The sequence below is a fragment of the Lissotriton vulgaris genome, chromosome 12 (assembly GCF_964263255.1).
Source record: "Lissotriton vulgaris chromosome 12, aLisVul1.2, whole genome shotgun sequence".
Lineage (NCBI taxonomy): Eukaryota > Metazoa > Chordata > Amphibia > Caudata > Salamandridae > Lissotriton > Lissotriton vulgaris.
The window spans coordinates 451,938,841-451,950,536 of NC_141700.1; the positions used below are offsets into that span (position 1 = coordinate 451,938,841).

Genomic DNA, 11,696 nt, shown 5'->3' on the forward strand with positions numbered 1-11,696 from the left:
TAAGCAATACAAAAAGTTTAGATTTTTTTAAAGGGTAACCAGATCAATACTATGGAGTCTGTTTTATTGTGAAAATCAACAGCTCAATTAAAAAATCAAATCTCAATTTGTGTTTATAACCTCTCATACTTCTCTGCATTCCCTTGCCTCATTTGCTAACACTCTCTAAACAATTGTAGCACGTACATTGGGATATAAATCTTTTTGCCAGCCAAGTGGCAGCGCACCCTTCTTACTTCCTTTGTTTTAGGATATGGTACACCAGTAGCGATTAAGCCAGCTGGTAAGTTGAGAGAGGAAGGGTTATGCTACAGTTAACAGGAATAATAGAAACTATGAATAGCATAATTTGCATCTTCTCTTTAGCCAAATCCTACCAGTGCAGCAATGGTGAAGTTGAGACTCTTATGCTCAAACCTGCGTTCATACAAATGTGTGAGTCTAAATAAAGTTCTAATTTCTTTCTTCGTACCATCTCATCTTTTCGTTAGGCATCCTATCTACCCTGCAACTCATCTCATTACCAAGATAAATGTATCCTACTCCTTGTTAGGTAACAGAGTGGCTCTCAGGTCAGACAACATCTTCCTTTACCTTCACGATGCCAGCTGCTTTGTAACAGAGTGGCCTTCTAGTCAGAAAACATCTTGCTTTAGCTTTATGATGTCAGACTGCCCGGCAACAGAATGGCACCTCATGTCAGACAACCTCTTGCTTTAGCTTTATGATGTTAGACACCCCTGGACCAATTGTCCTTGTGGAAGCTAACCACACAGGAGGATGAGATATCAGAAGTTATGTAGTAGGTTACTATCTGTATTCATGACTGCCAGCCACATAGGAGGGGGAATGGTAAAGGAATGGGAACCAGTCGAAGCACTGTGTCCTTTTCAAAAGTGGGATTGAGGTACAAAGACAGATTAACCTTAACAACAATCCATCTTGAGTATCAGAGTCCAACATAGAGAGTGCAGGAGAAGAGGTTAGATGAGCTTCCTTCCTTGAGTATGTAACACTATTTTTCATAAGTGAGTTGGTGCATTTCAGTCTCAAAGGCAGCTATTTCCTCGAATAGAACATTGCTAGCACCAGGATCTAAAGCAGGTTTTATAAGCGTTTGAGTCAGTCTTTTATTAACTATCATGACCAACATAATGTGATACATATTACTTACATCTTGACAGAAATTATATTCAGGCACAGGCTCCCACTATAAATTAGTGAGGACATTCTGATGCTATTTACATCTTTTTAATGCCTAAAAGAATGATTGGGAGTTTTGCTTACCACATAAATTGGTAAAATGATGCAGTATGCCAGAAGACTTCCTTTTTTTTTTTGCTTCAGTCTCGGCAATTCAGAGAAACTCTGCTGTGAAACACTGCCACTGCTGGTCATTCAGTATAATCTGCAGATGGAAAAGTCCACTGTTAGTACATTTAGTATAAGCAATACAAAAAGTTTAGATTTTTATAAAGGGTAACCAAATCAATACTATGGAGTCTGTTTTATTGTGAAAATCAACAGCTCAATTAAAAAATCAAATCTCAATTTGTGTTTATAACCTCTCATACTTCTCTGCGTTCCCTTGCCTCATTTGCTAACACTCTCTAAACAATTGTAGCACGTACATTGGGATATAAATCTTTTTGCCAGCCAAGTGGCAGCGCACCCTTCTTACTTCCTTTGTTTTAGGATATGGTACACCAGTAGCGATTAAGCCAGCTGGTAAGTTGAGAGAGGAAGGGTTATGCTACAGTTAACAGGAATAATAGAAACTATGAATAGCATAATTTGCATCTTCTCTTTAGCCAAATCCTACCAGTGCAGCAATGGTGAAGTTGAGACTCTTATGCTCAAACCTGCGTTCATACAAATGTGTAAGTCTAAATAAAGTTCTAATTTCTTTCTTCGTACCATCTCATCTTTTCATTGGGCATCCTGTCTACCCTGCAACTCATCTCATTACCAAGATAAATGTATCCTACTCCTTGTTAGGCAACAGAGTGGCTCTCATGTCAGACAACATCTTCCTTTACCTTCATGATGCCAGCTGCTTTGCAACAGAGTGGCCTTCTAGTCAGAAAATATCTTGCTTTAGCTTTATGATGTCAGACTGCTAGGCAACAGAATGGCACCTCATGTCAGACAACTTCTTGCTTTAGCTTTATGATGTCAGACACCCCTGGACCAATTGTCCTTGTGGAAGCTAACCACACAGGAGGATGAGATATCAGACGTTATGCAGTAGGTTACTATCTGTATTCATGACTGCCAGCCACGTAGGAGGGGGAATGGTAAAGGAATGGGAACCAGTCGAAGCACTGTGTCCTTTTCAAAAGTGGGATTGAGGTACAAAGACAGATTAACCTTAACAACAATCCATCTTGAGTATCAGAGTCCAACATAGAGAGTGCAGGAGAAGAGGTTAGATGAGCTTCCTTCCTTGAGTATGTAACACTATTTTTCATAAGTGAGATGGTGCATTTCAGTCTCAAAGGCAGCTATTTCCTCGAATAGAACATTGCTAGCACCAGGATCTAAAGCAGGTTTTATTAGCGTTTGAGTCAGTCTTATTAACTATCATGACCAACATAATGTGATACATATTACTTACATCTTGACAGAAATTATATTCAGGCACAGGCTCCCACTATAAAGTAGTGACAACATTCCAATGCTAATAACATCTTTTTAATGCCTAAAAGAATGATTGGGAGTTTTGCTTACCACATAAATTGGTAAAATGATGCAGTATGCCAGAAGACTTCCTTTTTTTTTTGCTTCAGTCTCGGCAATTCAGAGAAACTCTGCTGTGAAACACTGCCACTGCTGGTCATTCAGTATAATCTGCAGATGGAAAAGTCCACTGTTAGTACATTTAGTATAAGCAATACAAAAAGTTTAGATTTTTATAAAGGGTAACCAGATCAATACTATGGAGTCTGTTTTATTGTGAAAATCAACAGCTCAATTAAAAAATCAAATCTCAATTTGTGTTTATAACCTCTCATACTTCTCTGCGTTCCCTTGCCTCATTTGCTAACACTCTCTAAACAATTGTAGCACGTACATTGGGATATAAATCTTTTTGCCAGCCAAGTGGCAGCGCACCCTTCTTACTTCCTTTGTTTTAGGATATGGTACACCAGTAGCGATTAAGCCAGCTGGTAAGTTGAGAGAGGAAGGGTTATGCTACAGTTAACAGGAATAATAGAAACTATGAATAGCATAATTTGCATCTTCTCTTTAGCACAAATCCTACCAGTGCAGCAATGGTGAAGTTGAGACTCTTATGCTCAAACCTGCGTTCATACAAATGTGTAAGTCTAAATAAAGTTCTAATTTCTTTCTTCGTACCATCTCATCTTTTCGTTGGGCATCCTATCTACCCTGCAACTCATCTCATTACCAAGATAAATGTATCCTACTCCTTGTTAGGCAACAGAGTGGCTCTCATGTCAGACAACATCTTCCTTTACCTTCATGATGCCAGCTGCTTTGCAACAGAGTGGCCTTCTAGTCAGAAAACATCTTGCTTTAGCTTTATGATGTCAGACTGCTAGGCAACAGAATGGCACCTCATGTCAGACAACTTCTTGCTTTAGCTTTATGATGTCAGACACCCCTGGACCAATTGTCCTTGTGGAAGCTAACCACACAGGAGGATGAGATATCAGAAGTTATGCAGTAGGTTACTATCTGTATTCATGACTGCCAGCCACGTAGGAGGGGGAATGGTAAAGGAATGGGAACCAGTCGAAGCACTGTGTCCTTTTCAAAAGTGGGATTGAGGTACAAAGACAAATTAACCTTAACAACAATCCATCTTGAGTATCAGAGTCCAACATAGAGAGTGCAGGAGAAGAGGTTAGATGAGCTTCCTTCCTTGAGTATGTAACACTATTTTTCATAAGTGAGATGGTGCATTTCAGTCTCAAAGGCAGCTATTTCCTCGAATAGAACATTGCTAGCACCAGGATCTAAAGCAGGTTTCATTAGAGTTTGAGTCAGTCAGTCTTTTATTAACTATCATGACCAACATAATGTGATACATATTACTTACATCTTGACAGAAATTATATTCAGGCACAGGCTCCCACTATAAATTAGTGAGGACATTCTGATGCTATTTACATCTTTTTAATGCCTAAAAGAATGATTGGGAGTTTTGCTTACCACATAAATTGGTAAAATGATGCAGTATGCCAGAAGACTTCCTTTTTTTTTTGCTTTAGTCTCGGCAATTCAGAGAAACTCTGCTGTGAAACACTGCCACTGCTGGTCATTCAGTATAATCTGCAGATGGAAAAGTCCACTGTTAGTACATTTAGTATAAGCAATACAAAAAGTTTAGATTTTTATAAAGGGTAACCAGATCAATACTATGGAGTCTGTTTTATTGTGAAAATCAACAGCTCAATTAAAAAATCAAATCTCAATTTGTGTTTATAACCTCTCATACTTCTCTGCGTTCCCTTGCCTCATTTGCTAACACTCTCTAAACAATTGTAGCACGTACATTGGGATATAAATCTTTTTGCCAGCCAAGTGGCAGCGCACCCTTCTTACTTCCTTTGTTTTAGGATATGGTACACCAGTAGCGATTAAGCCAGCTGGTAAGTTGAGAGAGGAAGGGTTATGCTACAGTTAACAGGAATAATAGAAACTATGAATAGCATAATTTGCATCTTCTCTTTAGCCAAATCCTACCAGTGCAGCAATGGTGAAGTTGAGACTCTTATGCTCAAACCTGCGTTCATACAAATGTGTAAGTCTAAATAAAGTTCTAATTTCTTTCTTCGTACCATCTCATCTTTTCATTGGGCATCCTGTCTACCCTGCAACTCATCTCATTACCAAGATAAATGTATCCTACTCCTTGTTAGGCAACAGAGTGGCTCTCATGTCAGACAACATCTTCCTTTACCTTCATGATGCCAGCTGCTTTGCAACAGAGTGGCCTTCTAGTCAGAAAACATCTTGCTTTAGCTTTATGATGTCAGACTGCTAGGCAACAGAATGGCACCTCATGTCAGACAACTTCTTGCTTTAGCTTTATGATGTCAGACACCCCTGGACCAATTGTCCTTGTGGAAGCTAACCCCACAGGAGGATGAGATATCAGAAGTTACGCAGTAGGTTACTATCTGTATTCATGACTGCCAGCCACGTAGGAGGGGGAATGGTAAAGGAATGGGAACCAGTCGAAGCACTGTGTCCTTTTCGAAAGTGGGATTGAGGTACAAAGACAGATTAACCTTAACAACAATCCATCTTGAGTATCAGAGTCCAACATAGAGAGTGCAGGAGAAGAGGTTAGATGAGCTTCCTTCCTTGAGTATGTAACACTATTTTTCATAAGTGAGATGGTGCATTTCAGTCTCAAAGGCAGCTATTTCCTCGAATAGAACATTGCTAGCACCAGGATCTAAAGCAGGTTTTATAAGCGTTTGAGTCAGTCTTTTATTAACTATCATGACCAACATAATGTGATACATATTACTTACATCTTGACAGAAATTATATTCAGGCACAGGCTCCCACTATAAATTAGTGAGGACATTCTGATGCTATTTACATCTTTTTAATGCCTAAAAGAATGATTGGGAGTTTTGCTTACCACATAAATTGGTAAAATGATGCAGTATGCCAGAAGACTTCCTTTTTTTTTTGCTTCAGTCTCGGCAATTCAGAGAAACTCTGCTGTGAAACACTGCCACTGCTGGTCATTCAGTATAATCTGCAGATGGAAAAGTCCACTGTTAGTACATTTAGTATAAGCAATACAAAAAGTTTAGATTTTTATAAAGGGTAACCAGATCAATACTATGGAGTCTGTTTTATTGTGAAAATCAACAGCTCAATTAAAAAATCAAATCTCAATTTGTGTTTATAACCTCTCATACTTCTCTGCGTTCCCTTGCCTCATTTGCTAACACTCTCTAAACAATTGTAGCACGTACATTGGGATATAAATCTTTTTGCCAGCCAAGTGGCAGCGCACCCTTCTTACTTCCTTTGTTTTAGGATATGGTACACCAGTAGCGATTAAGCCAGCTGGTAAGTTGAGAGAGGAAGGGTTATGCTACAGTTAACAGGAATAATAGAAACTATGAATAGCATAATTTGCATCTTCTCTTTAGCACAAATCCTACCAGTGCAGCAATGGTGAAGTTGAGACTCTTATGCTCAAACCTGCGTTCATACAAATGTGTAAGTCTAAATAAAGTTCTAATTTCTTTCTTCGTACCATCTCATCTTTTCGTTGGGCATCCTATCTACCCTGCAACTCATCTCATTACCAAGATAAATGTATCCTACTCCTTGTTAGGCAACAGAGTGGCTCTCATGTCAGACAACATCTTCCTTTACCTTCATGATGCCAGCTGCTTTGCAACAGAGTGGCCTTCTAGTCAGAAAACATCTTGCTTTAGCTTTATGATGTCAGACTGCTAGGCAACAGAATGGCACCTCATGTCAGACAACTTCTTGCTTTAGCTTTATGATGTCAGACACCCCTGGACCAATTGTCCTTGTGGAAGCTAACCACACAGGAGGATGAGATATCAGAAGTTATGCAGTAGGTTACTATCTGTATTCATGACTGCCAGCCACGTAGGAGGGGGAATGGTAAAGGAATGGGAACCAGTCGAAGCACTGTGTCCTTTTCAAAAGTGGGATTGAGGTACAAAGACAAATTAACCTTAACAACAATCCATCTTGAGTATCAGAGTCCAACATAGAGAGTGCAGGAGAAGAGGTTAGATGAGCTTCCTTCCTTGAGTATGTAACACTATTTTTCATAAGTGAGATGGTGCATTTCAGTCTCAAAGGCAGCTATTTCCTCGAATAGAACATTGCTAGCACCAGGATCTAAAGCAGGTTTCATTAGAGTTTGAGTCAGTCTTTTATTAACTATCATGACCAACATAATGTGATACATATTACTTCCATCTTGACAGAAATAATATTCAGGCACAGGCTCCCACTATAAATTAGTGAGGACATTCCGATGCTATTTACATCTTTTTAATGCCTAAAAGAATGATTGGGAGTTTTACTTACCACATAAATTGGTAAAATGATGCAGTATGCCAGAAGACTTCCTTTTTTTTTTGCTTCATTCTCGGCAATTCAGAGAAACTCTGCTGTGAAACACTGCCACTGCTGGTCATTCAGTATAATCTGCAGATGGAAAAGTCCACTGTTAGTACATTTAGTATAAGCAATACAAAAAGTTTAGATTTTTATAAAGGGTAACCAGATCAATACTATGGAGTCTGTTTATTGTGAAAATCAACAGCTCAATTAAAAAATCAAATCTCAATTTGTGTTTCTAACCTCTCATACTTCTCTGCGTTCCCTTGCCTCATTTGCTAACACTCTCTAAACAATTGTAGCACGTACATTGGGATATAAATCTTTTTGCCAGCCAAGTTGCAGCGCACCCTTCTTACTTCCTTTGTTTTAGGATATGGTACACCAGTAGCGATTAAGCCAGCTGGTAAGTTGATAGAGGAAGGGTTATGCTACAGTTAACAGGAATAATAGAAACTATGAATAGCATAATTTGCATCTTCTCTTTAGCCAAATCCTACCAGTGCAGCAATGGTGAAGTTGAGACTCTTATGCTCAAACCTCCGTTCATACAAATGTGTAAGTCTAAATAAAGTTCTAATTTCTTTCTTCGTACCATCTCATCTTTTCGTTGGGCATCCTGTCTACCCTGCAACTCATCTCATTACCAAGATAAATGTATCCTACTCCTTGTTAGGCAACAGAGTGGCTCTCATGTCAGACAACATCTTCCTTTACCTTCATGATGCCAGCTGCTTTGCAACAGAGTGGCCTTCTAGTCAGAAAACATCTTGCTTTAGCTTTATGATGTCAGACTGCTAGGCAACAGAATGGCACCTCATGTCAGACAACTTCTTGCTTTAGCTTTATGATGTCAGACACCCCTGGACCAATTGTCCTTGTGGAAGCTAACCCCACAGGAGGATGAGATATCAGAAGTTACGCAGTAGGTTACTATCTGTATTCATGACTGCCAGCCACGTAGGAGGGGGAATGGTAAAGGAATGGGAACCAGTCAAAGCACTGTGTCCTTTTCGAAAGTGGGATTGAGGTACAAAGACAGATTAACCTTAACAACAATCCATCTTGAGTATCAGAGTCCAACATAGAGAGTGCAGGAGAAGAGGTTAGATGAGCTTCCTTCCTTGAGTATGTAACACTATTTTTCATAAGTGAGATGGTGCATTTCAGTCTCAAAGGCAGCTATTTCCTCGAATAGAACATTGCTAGCACCAGGATCTAAAGCAGGTTTTATTAGCGTTTGAGTCAGTCTTTTATTAACTATCATGACCAACGTAATGTGATACATATTACTTACATCTTGACAGAAATTATATTCAGGCACAGGCTCCCACTATAAATTAGTGAGGACATTCCGATGCTATTTACATCTTTTTAATGCCTAAAAGAATGATTGGGAGTTTTGCTTACCACATAAATTGGTAAAATGATGCAGTATGCCAGAAGACTTCCTTTTATTTTTGCTTTAGTCTCGGCAATTCAGAGAAACTCTGCTGTGAAACACTGCCACTGCTGGTCATTCAGTATAATCTGCAGATGGAAAAGTCCACTGTTAGTACATTTAGTATAAGCAATACAAAAAGTTTAGATTTTTATAAAGGGTAACCAGATCAATACTATGGAGTCTGTTTTATTGTGAAAATCAACAGCTCAATTAAAAAATCAAATCTCAATTTGTGTTTCTAACCTCTCATACTTCTCTGCGTTCCCTTGCCTCATTTGCTAACACTCTCTAAACAATTGTAGCACGTACATTGGGATATAAATCTTTTTGCCAGCCAAGTGGCAGCGCACCCTTCTTACTTCCTTTGTTTTAGGATATGGTACACCAGTAGCGATTAAGCCAGCTGGTAAGTTGAGAGAGGAAGGGTTATGCTACAGTTAACAGGAATAATAGAAACTACGAATAGCATAATTTGCATCTTCTCTTTAGCCAAATCCTACCAGTGCAGCAATGGTGAAGTTGAGACTCTTATGCTCAAACCTCCGTTCATACAAATGTGTAAGTCTAAAAGTTCTAATTTCTTTCTTCGTACCATCTCATCTTTTCGTTGGGCATCCTATCTACCCTGCAACTCATCTCATTACCAAGATAAATGTATCCTACTCCTTGTTAGGCAACAGAGTGGCTCTCATGTCAGAAAACATCTTCCTTTACCTTCATGATGCCAGCTGCTTTGCAACAGAGTGGCCTTCTAGTCAGAAAACATCTTGCTTTAGCTTTATGATGTCAGACTGCTAGGCAACAGCATGGCACCTCATGTCAGACAACCTCTTGCTTTAGCTTTATGATGTCAGACACCCCTGGACCAATTGTCCTTGTGGAAGCTAACCACACAGGAGGATGAGATATCAGAAGTTACGCAGTAGGTTACTATCTGTATTCATGACTGCCAGCCACGTAGGAGGGGGAATGGTAAAGGAATGGGAACCAGTCGAAGCACTGTGTCCTTTTCGAAAGTGGGATTGAGGTACAAAGACAGATTAACCTTAACAACAATCCATCTTGAGTATCAGAGTCCAACATAGAGAGTGCAGGAGAAGAGGTTAGATGAGCTTCCTTCCTTGAGTATGTAACACTATTTTTCATAAGTGAGATGGTGCATTTCAGTCTCAAAGGCAGCTATTTCCTCGAATAGAACATTGCTAGCACCAGGATCTAAAGCAGGTTTTATTAGAGTTTGAGTCAGTCAGTCTTTTATTACCTATCATGACCAACATAATGTGATACATATTACTTACATCTTGACAGAAATTATATTCAGGCACAGGCTCCCACTATAAATTAGTGAGGACATTACGATGCTATTTACATCTTTTTAATGCCTAAAAGAATGATTGGGAGTTTTGCTTACCACATAAATTGGTAAAATGATGCAGTATGCCAGAAGACTTCCTTTTTTTTTTTGCTTCATTCTCGGCAATTCAGAGAAACTCTGCTGTGAAACACTGCCACTGCTGGTCATTCAGTATAATCTGCAGATGGAAAAGTCCACTGTTAGTACATTTAGTATAAGCAATACAAAAAGTTTAGATTTTTATAAAGGGTAACCAGATCAATACTATGGAGTCTGTTTTATTGTGAAAATCAACAGCTCAATTAAAAAATCAAATCTCAATTTGTGTTTATAACCTCTCATACTTCTCTGCGTTCCCTTGCCTCATTTGCTAACACTCTCTAAACAATTGTAGCACGTACATTGGGATATAAATCTTTTTGCCAGCCAAGTGGCAGCGCACCCTTCTTACTTCCTTTGTTTTAGGATATGGTACACCAGTAGCGATTAAGCCAGCTGGTAAGTTGAGAGAGGAAGGGTTATGCTACAGTTAACAGGAATAATAGAAACTATGAATAGCATAATTTGCATCTTCTCTTTAGCACAAATCCTACCAGTGCAGCAATGGTGAAGTTGAGACTCTTATGCTCAAACCTGCGTTCATACAAATGTGTAAGTCTAAATAAAGTTCTAATTTCTTTCTTCGTACCATCTCATCTTTTCGTTGGGCATCCTATCTACCCTGCAACTCATCTCATTACCAAGATAAATGTATCCTACTCCTTGTTAGGCAACAGAGTGGCTCTCATGTCAGACAACATCTTCCTTTACCTTCATGATGCCAGCTGCTTTGCAACAGAGTGGCCTTCTAGTCAGAAAACATCTTGCTTTAGCTTTATGATGTCAGACTGCTAGGCAACAGAATGGCACCTCATGTCAGACAACTTCTTGCTTTAGCTTTATGATGTCAGACACCCCTGGACCAATTGTCCTTGTGGAAGCTAACCACACAGGAGGATGAGATATCAGACGTTATGCAGTAGGTTACTATCTGTATTCATGGCTGCCAGCCACGTAGGAGGGGGAATGGTAAAGGAATGGGAACCAGTCGAAGCACTGTGTCCTTTTCAAAAGTGGGATTGAGGTACAAAGACAGATTAACCTTAACAACAATCCATCTTGAGTATCAGAGTCCAACATAGAGAGTGCAGGAGAAGAGGTTAGATGAGCTTCCTTCCTGGAGTATGTAACACTATTTTTCATAAGTGAGATGGTGCATTTCAGTCTCAAAGGCAGCTATTTCCTCGAATAGAACATTGCTAGCACCAGGATCTAAAGCAGGTTTCATTAGAGTTTGAGTCAGTCTTTTATTAACTATCATGACCAACATAATGTGATACATATTACTTCCATCTTGACAGAAATAATATTCAGGCACAGGCTCCCACTATAAATTAGTGAGGACATTCCGATGCTATTTACATCTTTTTAATGCCTAAAAGAATGATTGGGAGTTTTACTTACCACATAAATTGGTAAAATGATGCAGTATGCCAGAAGACTTCCTTTTTTTTTTGCTTCATTCTCGGCAATTCAGAGAAACTCTGCTGTGAAACACTGCCACTGCTGGTCATTCAGTATAATCTGCAGATGGAAAAGTCCACTGTTAGTACATTTAGTATAAGCAATACAAAAAGTTTAGATTTTTATAAAGGGTAACCAGATCAATACTATGGAGTCTGTTTATTGTGAAAATCAACAGCTCAATTAAAAAATCAAATCTCAATTTGTGTTTCTAACCTCTCATACTTCTCTGCG

The 11,696-nt window shown here is 39.1% G+C and overlaps 1 long non-coding RNA gene across 1 annotated transcript; it reads right to left on the reverse strand.

The window, feature by feature from the left end:
- Positions 1-4,231: 4,231 nt before the first annotated feature.
- On the reverse strand, positions 4,232-11,522 carry LOC147676754 (uncharacterized). Its single transcript, XR_015302431.1, has 6 exons — positions 11,403-11,522; positions 9,957-10,077; positions 8,512-8,631; positions 7,069-7,188; positions 5,624-5,743; positions 4,232-4,299 (listed from the first exon to the last, which is right to left on the reverse strand). It is a non-coding gene; the product is annotated as an uncharacterized LOC147676754 (long non-coding RNA).
- Between the last annotated feature and the right edge of the window lie 174 nt (positions 11,523-11,696).